Here is a 14647-nt window from a genome sequence, read left to right as displayed (position 1 = left end):
CTGTATTTGGAAGACCTATACCATCTGGTGCAGTTCGTCAACATTGCTCCCAGTTTGGTTGGCTGAATTCAATACACTAGATCGCTAAAGTGGTTCTAATAAGGTGTTTAGTATGTGTATAACATAGGTTTACGTAAATTTCCCCCGACCTCACTCGTCTAGGATTAGTTAAACATCATGCAAAGTTTTAAAATGCTTGCAAAAAGCCAGAAATGCCATGCATGCAAGTTTTTTAATTGTTAGCTCGCTACATGTGCAGGACAAGGAGGGAAATCATAAAACGGTTTCCTTCCCTCTCCGTATAAGAAGAAAGGTTACAGGATACTCCTGGGACAAGCCAGCATGTTTGCTTGTATGCTTTTTATTTTTTATCGCAGGGGTATTGTTAGTACTTGTAAGTAAACTGAAGTACTTCTTTCCTCTGAGTTTAATGTGGAAAGTTGACAGAAGCCTCTAATTCTGCAGCAGCTACTTCGATTTAGAAATGCTGCTTCATGGCCAGCAGGTGGCAGCATCGTGTCATCAAATAGAAAGATCACAAGCAAGCCTGATCTTTGATTTTCACGCTAACAAATAGAATAATAGAAAATCAGACTACCTCGCACTCCAGTTCAGTGATATTAGGGATTCTTTCATGATGTCAGATTTAAAAAAAAAAAAAAAAAAAAAAAAAAAAAAACTTTTTTAACGATCTAAATTTATATTACAGTTAAAATATCTCCAGGTTTTTAGGTCAGCCTTTGAAACTTTACGTGAGAAATTCAACAGTATTTGTGTCCAGGTTATGACTTAATGGTGTGAAGTTGGCTCACATCACAAAACGTAACACGCTTCATGTGTCATAGGCTACACAGTCTTAACCGCCAAGAACAGGATGAGTAATTGTACAACGAACCGCGTTTGAACCTGCACTTCTCAGGTGAGGTGGGGCTTCCATGACATGCCATTCACGCAAATCGGGCAAATCCACAGTGCAAAAACCCTCCCACCAATCAGAGTTTTCACAATGCGACGAAGTCTCCTCCCTTCCTTGCCTCAAGCACATCCCAGTGTTTTGGTCATGATTTGGTGTTTTTGCTCAGCCTTGTCGCAAACCGGGGGTTTCTGTTACGCGCAAAGCTGGGACTTTTTAATCAGGGACGTTCCGGTGCTTTTCTTCATTTAGACCGTGTCAGTGAAAAATGTTTCCACAGCTTCAGAGGCTTTCCCCGTCATGACTTCACCGGGCGGTCCCTCCAGTTGAATGGGATCCCTCCTCATCGCCTCTGTGTCGCTCGCTTTGGCACCGACTCTCTCTTCAGCTGCCCATCTTCTCCAAAGCCCCAGTTTTAGGAATCGAGAAGCTTTTTAGTGTCTCTGATCAGTTCATTAATGCTTTGATGCCAAATCATCCGGTCTAATCGACAGAAGGGCGACGCCGTTAAATCTCCGGTAGCCTGCGCTTCACGGTGAGTAAAGCCAACTTGTTGTTTTAGTCGCTTGACAGGCGGACAGACAGGGATTAATAAAAAATGAATGAGTGGTTGGAGCTCAGCCGTGCATCAAATAAGTACAGACAAAGCCTCACTCTTTGGGACATTAAAACAAACAAACATCTCTAATCTAAATTTACACTCAACATCTTATTCAGTGTGTAGATTTTTGTAAACAAATGCTCCTGTTAATGGTGACCAGCAGCTGGTAGTTTTCGCACCATGTAATAAATTAAACCACGTTGCACCCACACCAGTCTCAAAGTTAATCATCACAGTTTTTTTTTTTTAGAATAACTTAACTGGGTGTGAGGAGTCTCTCCTCTACTGTACGCGGCTTCTGGAAACAATCACACCACACCTTTTAGTTGCACATCCTTGATTTTAGAGCCATGGCTACCTGAGAGGGAGTTTACACAAGTGAAACTTTCTGGCTTTTGCTCCAGTTGATTTATTTATATGAAATGTGAAATCAGTTTAGATTCATTATGTCTGTATGTATGTATCGTAGGATTTTGCTTGTTCACTCATCATGACACATATTTTCCCTCTCAAATTCCCCCACACACTTTAAAGACATGACTGTCATATGCTTAGGATTAGTCTCTCCCACTCAACATGACTCAAAAGGTCTAAATATTGACTCCAATGTGGTGTAGTAGCTAATAACTGAAAGACTAGGTGTGCATATTTCAAAGTCATTATAAAAGTCTGTAATATAATGTAAAAAGCCATGCGCTTGAGGAGTTGTAGTTTCAGTCCTCCATAATGTTTAACATTGTGATTAGTCATTGGCTTGTATTTAGTGTACACATCAGTCCCGACTCTCAGCCAGAGCGCTGATCTAGGATCATCCCACAGATCTGCTAACCTAGCCTTTGTGTCAAAAATTAAAACCGATTTAGTGTCTAGACGAGATTTTCTCGCAGACACTTAAATATTGGTCTCTCAATTCCTGCAAGACGTCACCGTGCGGCATATTTGTTATCATGGCTGTTGAGATATGACAGCTGGCACAGCCCTTGTGCTCTCCACACACACACAGACACACAGTTAAACCTGCTGTACCACTATTGCAGTGTGTTGTCGCAGCTTTTTGATCTGCCTAAGATCGCAATATTGTATATAAACATTCAGCTTATTTTCTTTCTCTTACTCTAATCCTTTCGGAAACGTCAAACATTTCTCCGGAGACATATTTCAGTGACATCCGTGGAGGTTTAATGATAATAAAATTGCTGTTACATTTGATTATCAGTAGTGCCTTAGACTAATCCTCTACAGATTTTCTAATGTTTTTTTTCCTCCCATGTCTGTGTGTGTGTGTGTCTATGTGCGTGAATGTTTAGTCTTTTCCTGAAAGCATTAAAATGCTTGGCAGCAGGCAGAAACAACATATTATTTCCCATGTGTTCAATATAAGTTGATCCAGCAACACGCAAGCTGATGCTGGAGATGAAGCAGGACATGCTTGATCATTTCTGCTAACCATTATCTTCTCTCTTCATAAGTGTTTTCAGCTAATGTAAATACGGGTCAGATGTTGCCATTTTCACTAGTATTAGCATGCTTCCTGCAACCAGTGAGTGAGAAGTGTTTCTCAAAGTGGTACGAGATGGTCCATTGTGATTTCTAACTGCCAGATTTCAGGCTCCGCAGAGGGGACCTAATGCTCCTTGGAATCCCATGAATGTCTTCAGTGAAAGCCATAGATGTTTATGTCAACTCCAATGAGACTAAACTGGCTCTTGAGGCTGAAATTCCTGCTAATTGGCAACGTGGATGTGGACTGGCCGCTTTGTTCCCTCTTATACTGGAGTGGTTTGTCTGTCAGGGTGATGCACTGCGCCTGGCATCAATGAACTGCTTGTTTCCGCAGCTATCCAGACTGGGAGAATCAGCGTCTTTAAGACAAGTTGCTTCCACTTTCAAAAATGCCTTTGTGCACCTATTCATAGAGAAGGAAGGAAAGCGATTTGGGGTGGTCTGCAGAGAGAAACTGTTTCTCAGGAGTTTCAGCTAAGCGTTTTGTTACTGATGTGTGTATTTGTCTCTGCCTTTAACTGCACTGAAGCAAAGTGAGCAGTGGCGTTAAACAGCTTTCACTCTAGCTGGCAGTTTGCTGAGTTCATCATTTGATCTAGCTCATGTTCCACTTTCCTTTAGGTCAGATGAGGATTAATTGGCAGTGAGCTCTGAGGACATATTGTAATTAGAATTTTAAAAGGATTTGCCTTTTGTGTATATTTGTTGGTGTAGCTACATTAAAATCATTTAATTCCAATGTTAAATATCAAAACATAATTACACACACAGAGCTTAAGGACAAAGTTGTGATATGTTATAAATAAAGGCCAACTGATGTCAGCATTGGCATTTATATCAGTTCTTCCCACACATCGGCTTATTTATTAGGCGGGTCGCCAGATAATATTTTAGTGCTGATTTTAACATTTAAAATGGTTTTTTTTACCATTTGTATCTGTCTAACAGAATGGAACCAACCAAACTTGATTTACCAGTGGACAGTCTTGCTTTTATTTCTAAAGCTCAGTCATCGCAAACCAATCAAGAGTTATTAGCAGTAATAATAATAAAAATCTGAACTGTGTAAATCTACATGTTGTGTAATGTTTGAAGCTTTGAAAACATATTATAAAACCTATTGCAGAAAAAGATGCTCAGGATAATTTAGCAATACTGTCAATACTTTATATGTCAGTAGAACTTCTCCGACTTTGGTGTATTCAATACTGTTCTTGTCTGTAGCACATTTGGCCAAGCAGGGACCACAGAGCATAATTATTAAATATGTCTGTGTAAGTTCTCAGTCATCCAGGTCATAATAGGAAGTTGGAAAGAAAGCGAATTATCAAGAAATTTAATAAATAATTAATAAATGAATAATTTACCCTTTCCAGTAAGACTATAACTTACATACAGTGCTTAATAAATTTATTAGTCCAATGGAAGGTTTTTGAAACAGCTACCTTAGATTACCAGTGGTGGTAATGCAATGAAAGTGTTTTAATCTAAATGATATTTTGTAATACTAAAATATAATATAGTTGTTGTTTGAAATACATTTTCAATTTTAAGGTTTTACCAAAAAACAAACAAACCCAAACAAACATTAAAGCACCTCTTTTATATTAAGATACCAAACTGTATTTTTTTTTTTTTTTTTTGTTACTACATTTTTTCTTCTTTCTTTCCAATTACAAGTTTAAAAATGTGAAAGTAAAAGTAATGTAGAAAGCCAAACTACTGTTAGTTAAACGGCTTCCTCAATGTAAAAAAAAATAAATAAAAGATACCATATTGCAGTTGTTTACTTGCATTCCTGAACAGGAAAATGTGTTTTAGTGGTCGAACGATTGATTAATTCCAGCCGGCTCAAATTTGGTTATAAAGCATGAATTCAGTTGGTGACTTGCCTAATAAATAACTCGTTTTCAGCTTTAAACAAGTTTTTGATAATTTTCCTGTTTTTAATGAAAAGTGGTTTCATAATTTGTTAACCACTGTAGTTTAACTGAAGAATGCCAGAATCTCACGAAATCCAGATTTTTTACCCTCTAAACATTTTTGTGGGCATAGGCCTAAAAAGTGTATAATCAGTGAGGCTCTAATTAAAAAGAAGAAGTATAACTGATGGTCCAGAGAACCAGAGATGAAAAAAGAATCTAAATGATCTGGGGCTTCAGTAGTAGTAGTAGGAGTAGTAGTGTGGCTGCGCTTTGTTAAAACAACATACTATTCCCCTTTGGCTTTCAAGTACTTAACAAACAAAACACTTGTCTGATGCCAGCGTCAACCCCTCTTCGGTTTGCCAAGGAGATACGCGAAGCGCTCCAAAAAGAGAGAAAGACTGTATCCGTGAAAAGGGGGCATGAAATTTGTGATGGCTTCCTGCTGACAAAAGCCTTTGAATTTTTCATGTTGCAGATACTAAACTTCTGTTGCTCTGGCCCAGATTTGTTGCTAATTAGTGCCCAGCTACATTCAAGGGCATATGGTTGAGCATGGGAATGCCAGTGCCACCTGTTCTCTCGTTCTCCCTGTCTTACATCACTCACATGCTGTCTGTCTCTCTCTGTTTAGGCTTTGTGCACCATTGGCATAGTTTTTAATCCTTTACTGTAATTCTAGTTTTTATCTACTCCATACGGTGTCACTGCTTGAATTAGTGTCTGCAGAGGAAATGCGGGTCACCGTGTATACACCAATAAAACATGAAGTTACAAAGCTGTCCATTTGACCCAGTAAAAGCACTTGAATAATAAAGATGAAGAACTGAAGTGCTCTGACATATCCCTTCAAGGCTTCACTCAGAGGGGTCTGTGCTTGCTGGCCGTCTGAATGAAGTATCTGATAGTGGTTTGATACAGACAAACAGAGGAGGGTTTGTATCCTCCCGGGATCGTTGGCCACTTCCTGTCCCTGTGCTCTGGGAATTAGCCAGGGTGACACAGGCCACGCATCTTCTCTCAATCCACCCACTGTTGCCTCTGTGGAAAAGCGATCACTCTCACACCCTCATTCCCATCGCTCCGTTCGCATTTCTTGTGACAGGAAAAGCGTCTTTGGCATTTAAAAAGATGCCTCTCTGTGTAGCTTTGTGTAGGCGCAGCTGTGCGAGCCTGGTCAGGCTGATGAGATGCTGGGAAGAGCGCATGCTGCTCTCCCCTCCCTCAAAACGTGAGGCTGTCCATCCTCTGAGAATCACCGCCACGTATGTCGACATGGGAGTTTTTACACAGATCGTGTTCCGGCAGGGAGCACAGACCATGTCAGAATCAACCTCTGGACCAGGCAAATCTTATAATCTCACCAAAACCAGATAACAGGAGCATGCATGGAATTTGTGGAGCAAAGCTGCACTAAGGGATGAGGGTACTCAATATGATTTGTGATCCTTTCAGTGAGTCATGTCAGGCAATGAAAAGCAAAATCCGGATGAAGAGAAATTTGCTTGAATGAAGTGTTTCTGTGCTCGCGACAGCTGTGCCACTACTCAAATGACTCAGTTGCGACAGAAACGACTGGGCCATGTCGGGTCATATCCTGGGTCTTGGTTTGACTAAATCTCTTTTTTATGTTTTACAGAACCAGCTGATATAATTGGTAAATCATTTCACGATGAAAAAATTACTGGTTGGAGTTTAGATGTTATTTCTTTGTTGCAAGTAAAAACAGGTAATGAAACTCAGTGTGTGGTTGCTAAACAATACCGATGACTCAGGGATTATTTTCCCAAATGACGTGATTTCTCAGTTTTAAATTTGGCTTTTTGGCTCATCGCCTTCTTTGGACCAAAATCTCTGCATCCACTGACATTTCAGAATATGTTCACAATCCACTGACTTTAATTATTAGCTCACTGTGTTTATGGAAGTTTTGGATCATGAAACATGACTTCATCATCATTTTTTTTTCTTTTTACTCATCTCTAATGAAAAATATGACTCCAGTGATAGTCACAGAGATAGTAGGAATTGCTGTACCTCATCTTTCCTGCCTCGATACCTCTGGTATCACTCCTGTCTGTTGTTAGGTGAGTCAGACATCTTCCTCTTCCTCAGCAGAGGCAGCTTAGTGGCCCAACCCATCTGCAGCTTATGAAACCTCCAACTGCACCATCAACTCAGTGCTCTTTACTGATTGCCTCGCAACCTGTGTCTCAGTCTCTGCTTCACCACCCCACAGAGTAACATTTGAATATTGAAATCAGGGCCTACTGAACAAAGGCTGGTTTAAAAGAGTTGGAGGAAATCACTTCAGTGTTGGGGGCCTCGTCCTCCAATCTGTTATGGAAATGTCATGGCAGGGAGCAGTTATGTTTTGATGATGAAGTGTGACATGGGTACATTTTAATATTTTAATGCTTCTGCATCTCTGATACTTTTATTTGTCTATCTCCAAGGAAGCAGTGCTCAACACTGGGCTCTTTGTGTCTTGGTTTCAGTTTGAATTCAAAGCCAAAGCAGCTATAGAAATGTAGACTGAGCATGCTTTAGTTATGCTGGGTGTGCACAGAAGTGCATAACTTTGGCTATAACCCTGATCTATTTGAAATATTCAGCTTTATCACTGAAGAAAACCTAATAATGGAGGCGTATCAGCTGATTATCAGCTGCAGCATGGCATTCTTAGCATACATTTATCTCTGTTGACACAATAAGAAGTCTGGGGGTGTTTTTCGCGTGTGTGTTGCGACCTTGAATTGCATTCCTGTTCTTTAATTGTGTGAAAAATTCCTGCGTGATGCTGCCGTTTCTTACCCTGACGGGCAGTGGAGGGAAACTTCTGGAGTGGGTGTTATGCGTAGCTGCAGGAAACTTGTGCTTTTGAACATCTAGGAAGAGACAGTGTCTCTACCTGCTCCCCATACATTCCTGATTTGGGTTGTGTGAGCAGGAGAGCAGTTGAAACTCGCCTTGTCCTCCTCTCTGCATTCCTTAGCAATGACTGAACTCAGTCACTCTGCTGCAACAAACCTCGGATGGTAAAATGCACATCTAGCGCAGTTCTTCCTGCATTAAACAGTGTAAAACAGTACAGTATATAGGGTGCATTATAAACAGCATGTTATATACGTTCCCTCCTGGTGGATCAGGAGCTGCAGGGATTTCTTAGTGCCTGGCTGTGCAGATGAGAAGTTAAACGGTAGAAGCCCTTGAAAAGCCTTAGCTTACTGAAGCGTGAGGCACCAGGGAGTTTCTGTGGAAACTGAGAAGATCAAATACCTCCTCTTTGAAATGTGATGAGATGAGGTGAATTTAAGGGTTTGCTATCACAGCAGTGGAGTTCACTGTAGGCGACATATTCTGAAGCAGTAAAACACAGTCCTATGTGATACTGCAGAAGACTGAAGCACTTTCTGATCCTGCATCTGTAGTGTCTTTGTTGTCTTTGGACCCCTCCGTTTTCTCATGTCAAATATGTTCCTCAACCGCTTTGAGCTCACTACCAGTTCAGCAGTGTTTTAGAAAAACATTGTTTTTTCCACCTCACGTGACATGTGCCTGACACATCAGTGGAAATGAAATCCTTTATTTCCACCATTTCTTCAGGGATTGGAGAAAGAATAGAGGATAGAGTGGGAGAAGGGAGATAGACCAAGTGTAAGGGAGTAAGATGGGGATGGGAAGTGGGGGTGGGGGGTTCAATGCCCTTGAGGATTATCTTTCTCTTCTCCTCTCTTCCTCTTTCTCCTCCATTTCTTGTTTGAACACATGACCGCAGCTCATCAATCTCAGTTCGCATAATGACCATATTTAGATGAGAGCTGCACGGTATGAAGCTGATGTTGGAGTAAGTCCCAGAAGCCACACAACCTGGACGTTTGTCAGCGGAGATACCTCATATTGCAACAATACAGTAGTAAACCAGTCTATTCTTGGCATTTAATATACCACAGTGGAACAGCGCTCTGCCTCTCACACCGTCAACACAAGTGAACACCCTCAGGTCCCTTAAATGCAGTCACAGTACTGTGCATGCCACAAATGCCTCAGATCTCAGTTGTTCAGGAGCTGCTGCTGTTTCATTTTGATCCTCGTCTGTATTCATCACCGGTGACACAGAACGGCCCAAAACAGACTTTGAGGTTCAGCTGCTGGCAATGTTTCACTTAAAATCTCCTCCTCATAAACATAAACCTGCAAATGGTGAAATTGTGAAACGCTAACTATGGGTTAATGTGCTGGAATATATTTGCTGTTTTGCAACAAACATGATGAGCTAAGCAGAGGGAATTGCAGTAATGTCATCGCTCTGTCTCGATTGAGCTGGGCCCCCGTCACACCCAGACTGGGAAGGTTAGTCACAGGTCTCAGGTAAATCAGGTGCAAGAAAGGTGATACTTCTTTTTACTAGTTCTGCACTAGGAAGGCTACATTCAAGTTACTCTGTTGAGAGAGATATTTAAGAAACTTGGAGTAGAAAGAGGGCATGATTTACTGAATAATTATTGAAATACATAGACTTCCACAGATTTGGTACAGGTAAGCTCTTACCTGATGGAGTTATACTGTAAGTAAGAGCACAAATGTCAGATACAGCTCGATTTGACTTCTACATACTACATGTAGGTCCCTAACTGTGTGGTGCGCTAGTGAGAAGATGCACTGATAATTTATAGCTAGTCATGTGTTTTCATGTCTCTTCCTGCGTGCTCTGCCTTAGCCTAAACCAGTAGTTAGAACATATCTGAAGCAGACCAAATCCTGCAGGGTAAGAAATTACTCTGAGTTTATGTGCTAAAATGGTTATAATGTGATCACATAACGGTTTGAAGTTTGGCCCAGCTCTTTGCGTCTATATGAAATATGTCCAACAGCAACGTGGCTACGTCTCTGATTTTAATGACAGTGTTAGCTGTGGAAGTAGGAAGTGTTGGGCTCAAGTGTCGCTTTGTGAGCTTTGACATAATGTAGGGGATGAATGGTGGAGCTGGTTTTTCATGAGGGGACTGAAGGATGGAAAGAAGGAACTGGAAACAAGTGAAAAAATGTCTGCTTAGACTTTAATTATCTTACTGGTTCTCTTGGAGGAATAGTTCAGTATAATTGAAGAGACTTACCTTCTTCACTTGGTCAATCCTACTGCTTTCAACCAGTTAACAGATATTTGCTCCTGCCAGGTCTTCTACAGTAATGTCTTTTAAATAGTTTTTCAAAAAAAGTAGCGTACAACTTGAATTTGTCACAGTTAAAAAGCCATGAAGTACTGCTGCATGTAATCTACCTAGAAAACAGGTTGTTGCTTTTACATTTCAGTTTGTATGCAAATGAAACATTTAAGCATATTTCTGCATCCTTAGTAAGTAGCTCTCCCTCTTTGTTACTTTGCAACCTTTGCAAAAGGCAACAGATCGTTCATCTAAAATGGCCCAGATATTTTTTCGTTTTGAGTTTCAATCCCAAAATAATTTGATATATGTCATACTCAGATTAGGAGCAGGGGATAAGCGAAAATCCTTGAACCTGCAGTTGCTGCCAGCAGTGTTTGTTGTTTGGAAGTGGACAAAAATTCCTCTGTAAGCACGGGGTTTAAGACAGAGTGGCCAGCTGCTCGACTCCACGAGCCCAGAGATGTCAAGGCCAGGTTGGCTGTGGTGTTTGGCAGCAAAAGGTGATCTGCAGGTTGCTTTTACAGCAAAGAAAAAAGCAACAAAAAAAAAAAAAGCACTGCAGAGAAATACACATACACACACAAACACACACAAACACACACATACATTTTCACACAGTGAAAGGGATAAGAGCTCACAGCCTCTGATCCTATTATAGAAGCCAGAGCACTGCATGCTCCTAAGAGGCAGGGAATATGGGTAAACAGGGTGTTTTCTTTTGTTTTTTTCCTTGTGGGAATCGGCCTGTGCTATAACTGAAAACACAACAATGGGAATCATTTCTCCAGGTGATCTCACCATCTTTCTCTGCGCCGCTTTTTCTTTCACACTCATCTCTCTCTTTCTCCTTTTATAATGCTTTCAGGAAGTGACACATCCCACATAATTCAGCGAGATGGAGCCTCTGCTAATCTTACCTTTCTCTCTGTCAGATAGGCACGCTGCGCTCTCTGAGTGTTTTGGCCTAGAAAGTGTCTGCGCGTAGCTATCCTACATCTGTGCAGTTTGTTGGTTTGTGGAATGCTTGGAATTGCCTCCATGGCAACGTTTGTGTGTGTATGTGGAGCAGTAAATATTGACTTCATCACCTCCCCATCCCTGTGTCTGTCCGTGGCAGGAGCACAGCGTGGGTGGGTGGGGGGGGATTTGGTACACACTTTATCCAAGACTCAGCAAAGTCCTGATATGGGGAGGGGGGTGTTTACCTTCAGATATCCAAACATGGTGAAGTTTTTTGGCTTTGAGTGGTTCACAGTTTGATAAAGGATGGATGTACTTTACAAAAGAGGTGAAATGCCAGGGGCTTTGTGACGTATTCTTTGCTATGTCACTCCATTTTAGCTCAGTAATGATCAGCCTAATGAATAACGAAACGTGAAGCCTGGGCAAACGCAGATACAAACCTGTGCAGGGGTAGTACTGCTGTGCAAACATGTCCAATATGCCATTTCCTCTATTCGTGTTTGTTTAAAGAGAGGGAAAACAAGGTGACATGAAGCTACACCGAGTGTTTGTTCAGCACCAGGAAGCAGCTCACCTGTATATGATGAGTGTAAACTGTTCTCACTGCTCTGAGTTCAGGTTTTTAGTGTTTTTCCCACAGCAGACGGATTTGTTGGGACAGGATACGAGAGCTTGGAGGAATAGCGGCAGCCGCAGCCGAAGGAGTGGTTTGACCGGTTTATCCTGTCTTGTCATTGCAGCACTCGTGCTGTTTGTAGGCCCCAGATGGAATGTCCTCACTGCATTTGATGAATACGATTAGGGAATAGATGTTGATAATCTGGAGAGAACAAGCAGGCTTGGATTATGCTACAGTTGGCGACTGGTGACGCAGAAGCCAAAGCCTCCCTACTTTTCCCTCCATAGTAATTACATAGAGAGCATTAAGATGAAGGAATACACCAGGCAGGCTGACATTAGGATCACATGCTTTTGCTCACACAGGCATGTTCTCTTTGCGTGCACACATGCTTCCTAACCCTTCTGTTCACTCTCGATTCAAATGAGCCGTATTCTTTAAAAGCAAGAAACCCTGAATTTATCAGCAGCCTCTTCAGCGTGCAGGGATGTTTTTCCGCTGTAGCGCGATCAAATAGAAAACCCCTTTGGAACGATGTTGCAGCTGGTCAAGTGTGAGCTTGTTAGCACAGTTCTGATTTTAACTCATACAGCCTGGTCACACATCCACTTCAATTCATGTGATCAGACCACTCACGCACAAAACCCCACTTTAACGGCTGGTGTCTGTTTATGCAAATGCAATAACAACATGATGATATCTTCCTGCCTGCAGTCTGGCAGCTGTTGTTCACTCAGTGGACTTTTATTGGAGGCCTACAGAAAATAAATGTCACTATGCCTCTCTTATATCATATGTCACATTTTCCAGCATTGTGCCTGCATTCAGGATTGTAACAGCTCAGCATAAATCTTGTTTTTTGATCTGTAGTTTAAATATACATTTTAACTGATTGAGCTGATACAGAGGGAACTCATTATCGTCACTCTTTATCAGCATCACTATAATGTTAGCAAACATCAACCTGGGGGGGAGAGACTATCTTGCTATTTGGAGCCAACAGGGTGATAATGAAACTTTCACTCCACGGCGTGACACGAACTGCAAAAGGACACAGTAAAAGTTCTTCTTGAAATGTGATGGTTGGTTTGATAGGGCACAACTTTTACTTTGAAGGTGAACCATTTTACCTCCACCAGTTTCACCAAGAAGCAACTTTCCGCAACTACTGTATTTGTCTGACCAGAAGGCGCACTGTCAATGAACGGGTCTGTTTTCATACATAAGGCGGACCGGATTATAAGGTGCATTAAGCAAAACAAGCATTAGCATTCATCCTCCAGCTTCACTGTTTATGTTATGTTAACATAGCTGTGTCGCTAGCGATCACGTAGCACATCATTATAGACCAGCTAGCCCAACTTCAGTAACCCTACAAATGTCACTGCTGTTTAGTTTTCTGTCTTCATTTATGTTGGAAGTGATGGCAGAACTGTACGTTTTAATTTTTTCAGAAATCTCTCAGTCAGAACATGCTATATCATGTTTAGGTGGAAACTAGCGAGCTAACTTCCTGCTAACTTCTAACTCTGTTAAATTTAATAAATTCTGTTTTTTAATGGATGCCTGGATGTTAAACTTAATTGTTATACCTGGTAGAGCAGCAACACTGATCATGTTATTAAGGATGAAAGAATTTAGACAGTTTTTAACTCTCAGTGATGCTACAGTGTAGGGCTGGGCCATATCATACCGTTCACGGTAATACCGGTGTAATTTTGGGCAACGATAGGAAAATGAAATATCGCGATAGAATGTGGGTAAAACGCGCATGCGCAGTGCCTATGTTTACATACGCACATGGCGGCGACGCAGAATGAGAAGAGCGAAAGTGGATCATTAAATGAAACGGATGAACCAGAATTCCATCCATCCATCCATCTTCATCCGCTTTATCCGAGGCCGGGTCGCGGGGGCAGCAGCCTAAGCAGAGAAGCCCAGACCTCCCTCTCCCCAGCCACCTCCTCCAGCTTATCCGGGGAATACCAAAGGCGTTCCCAGGCCAGCCGAGAGATATAATCTCTCCAGCGTGTCCTGGGTCTGCCCTGGGCCTCCTCCCGGTGGGACATGCCCGAACACCTCACCCAGGAGGCGCCCAGGAGGCATCCTTGTCAGATGCCCGAACCACCTCAACTGGCTCCTTTCGATGTGGAGGAGCAGCGGCTCTACTCTGAGCCCCTCCCGGATGGCCGAACTTCTCACCCTATCTCTAAGGGAGAGGCCAGCCACCCTTCGGAGGAAGCTCATTTCTGCCGCTTGTACCCGCGATCTCGTTCTTTCGGTCACTACCCACAGCTCGTGGCCATAGGTGAGGGTAGGGACGAGATCGACCGGTAAATTGAGAGCTTCGCTTTTACACTCAGCTCCCTCTTCACCACGACGGACGGTGCAACGTCCGCATCACTGCAGCCGCAGCACCAATCCGCCTGTCGATCTCCGGCTCCCTTCTCCCATCACTCGCGAACAAGACCCCGAGATACTTGAACTCCTCCACTTGGGGCAGGAACTCATCCCCGACCCGGAGTGGGCACTCCACCCTTTTCCGGCTGAGAACCATGGCCTCAGATTTGGAGGTGCTGATCCTCATTCCCGCTGCTTCACACTCGGCTGCGAACCGCTCCAGTGCGAGCTGGAGGCCCTCACCCGATGAAGCCAACAGAACCACATCATCCGCAAAAAGCAGAGATGAGATTCTGAGGCCACCAAAGTGAAAGCCCTTCGCCACTTGGCTGCGCCTAGAAATCCTGTCCATAAAAATTATGAACAGAACCGGTGACAAAGGGCAGCCTGGCGGAGCCCATCACCCACCGGGAACGAGTCCGAAACTTATTGCCGGCAATGCGAACCAAACTCTTGCAACGGTTGTATAGGGATCGAATGGCCTGTAGCAATGGGCCAGACACCCCATACTCCCGCAACACCTCCCACAGGACACCCCGAAGGACACGGTCGAAT

General features: G+C 42.6%; 1 protein-coding gene across 1 annotated transcript in view; it reads left to right on the top strand.

Annotated features, from left to right (window-relative positions):
- The first annotated feature begins 1008 nt into the window (after nucleotides 1–1008).
- src (v-src avian sarcoma (Schmidt-Ruppin A-2) viral oncogene homolog) overlaps nucleotides 1009–14647 on the top strand; it is a 31596-nt gene continuing 17957 nt past the window's right edge. The window contains exon 1 of the mRNA XM_031741948.2: nucleotides 1009–1448. The gene's annotated coding sequence lies outside the window, so the exon portion shown is untranslated. The remainder of the gene's footprint in view (nucleotides 1449–14647) is intronic.

This window comes from Oreochromis aureus, linkage group 20 (genome assembly GCF_013358895.1).
Source record: "Oreochromis aureus strain Israel breed Guangdong linkage group 20, ZZ_aureus, whole genome shotgun sequence".
NCBI classification, from domain to species: domain Eukaryota; kingdom Metazoa; phylum Chordata; class Actinopteri; order Cichliformes; family Cichlidae; genus Oreochromis; species Oreochromis aureus.
The sequence above is the reverse complement of the archived record's forward strand: the minus strand, read 5'-3'. Positions and strand labels throughout refer to the sequence as shown.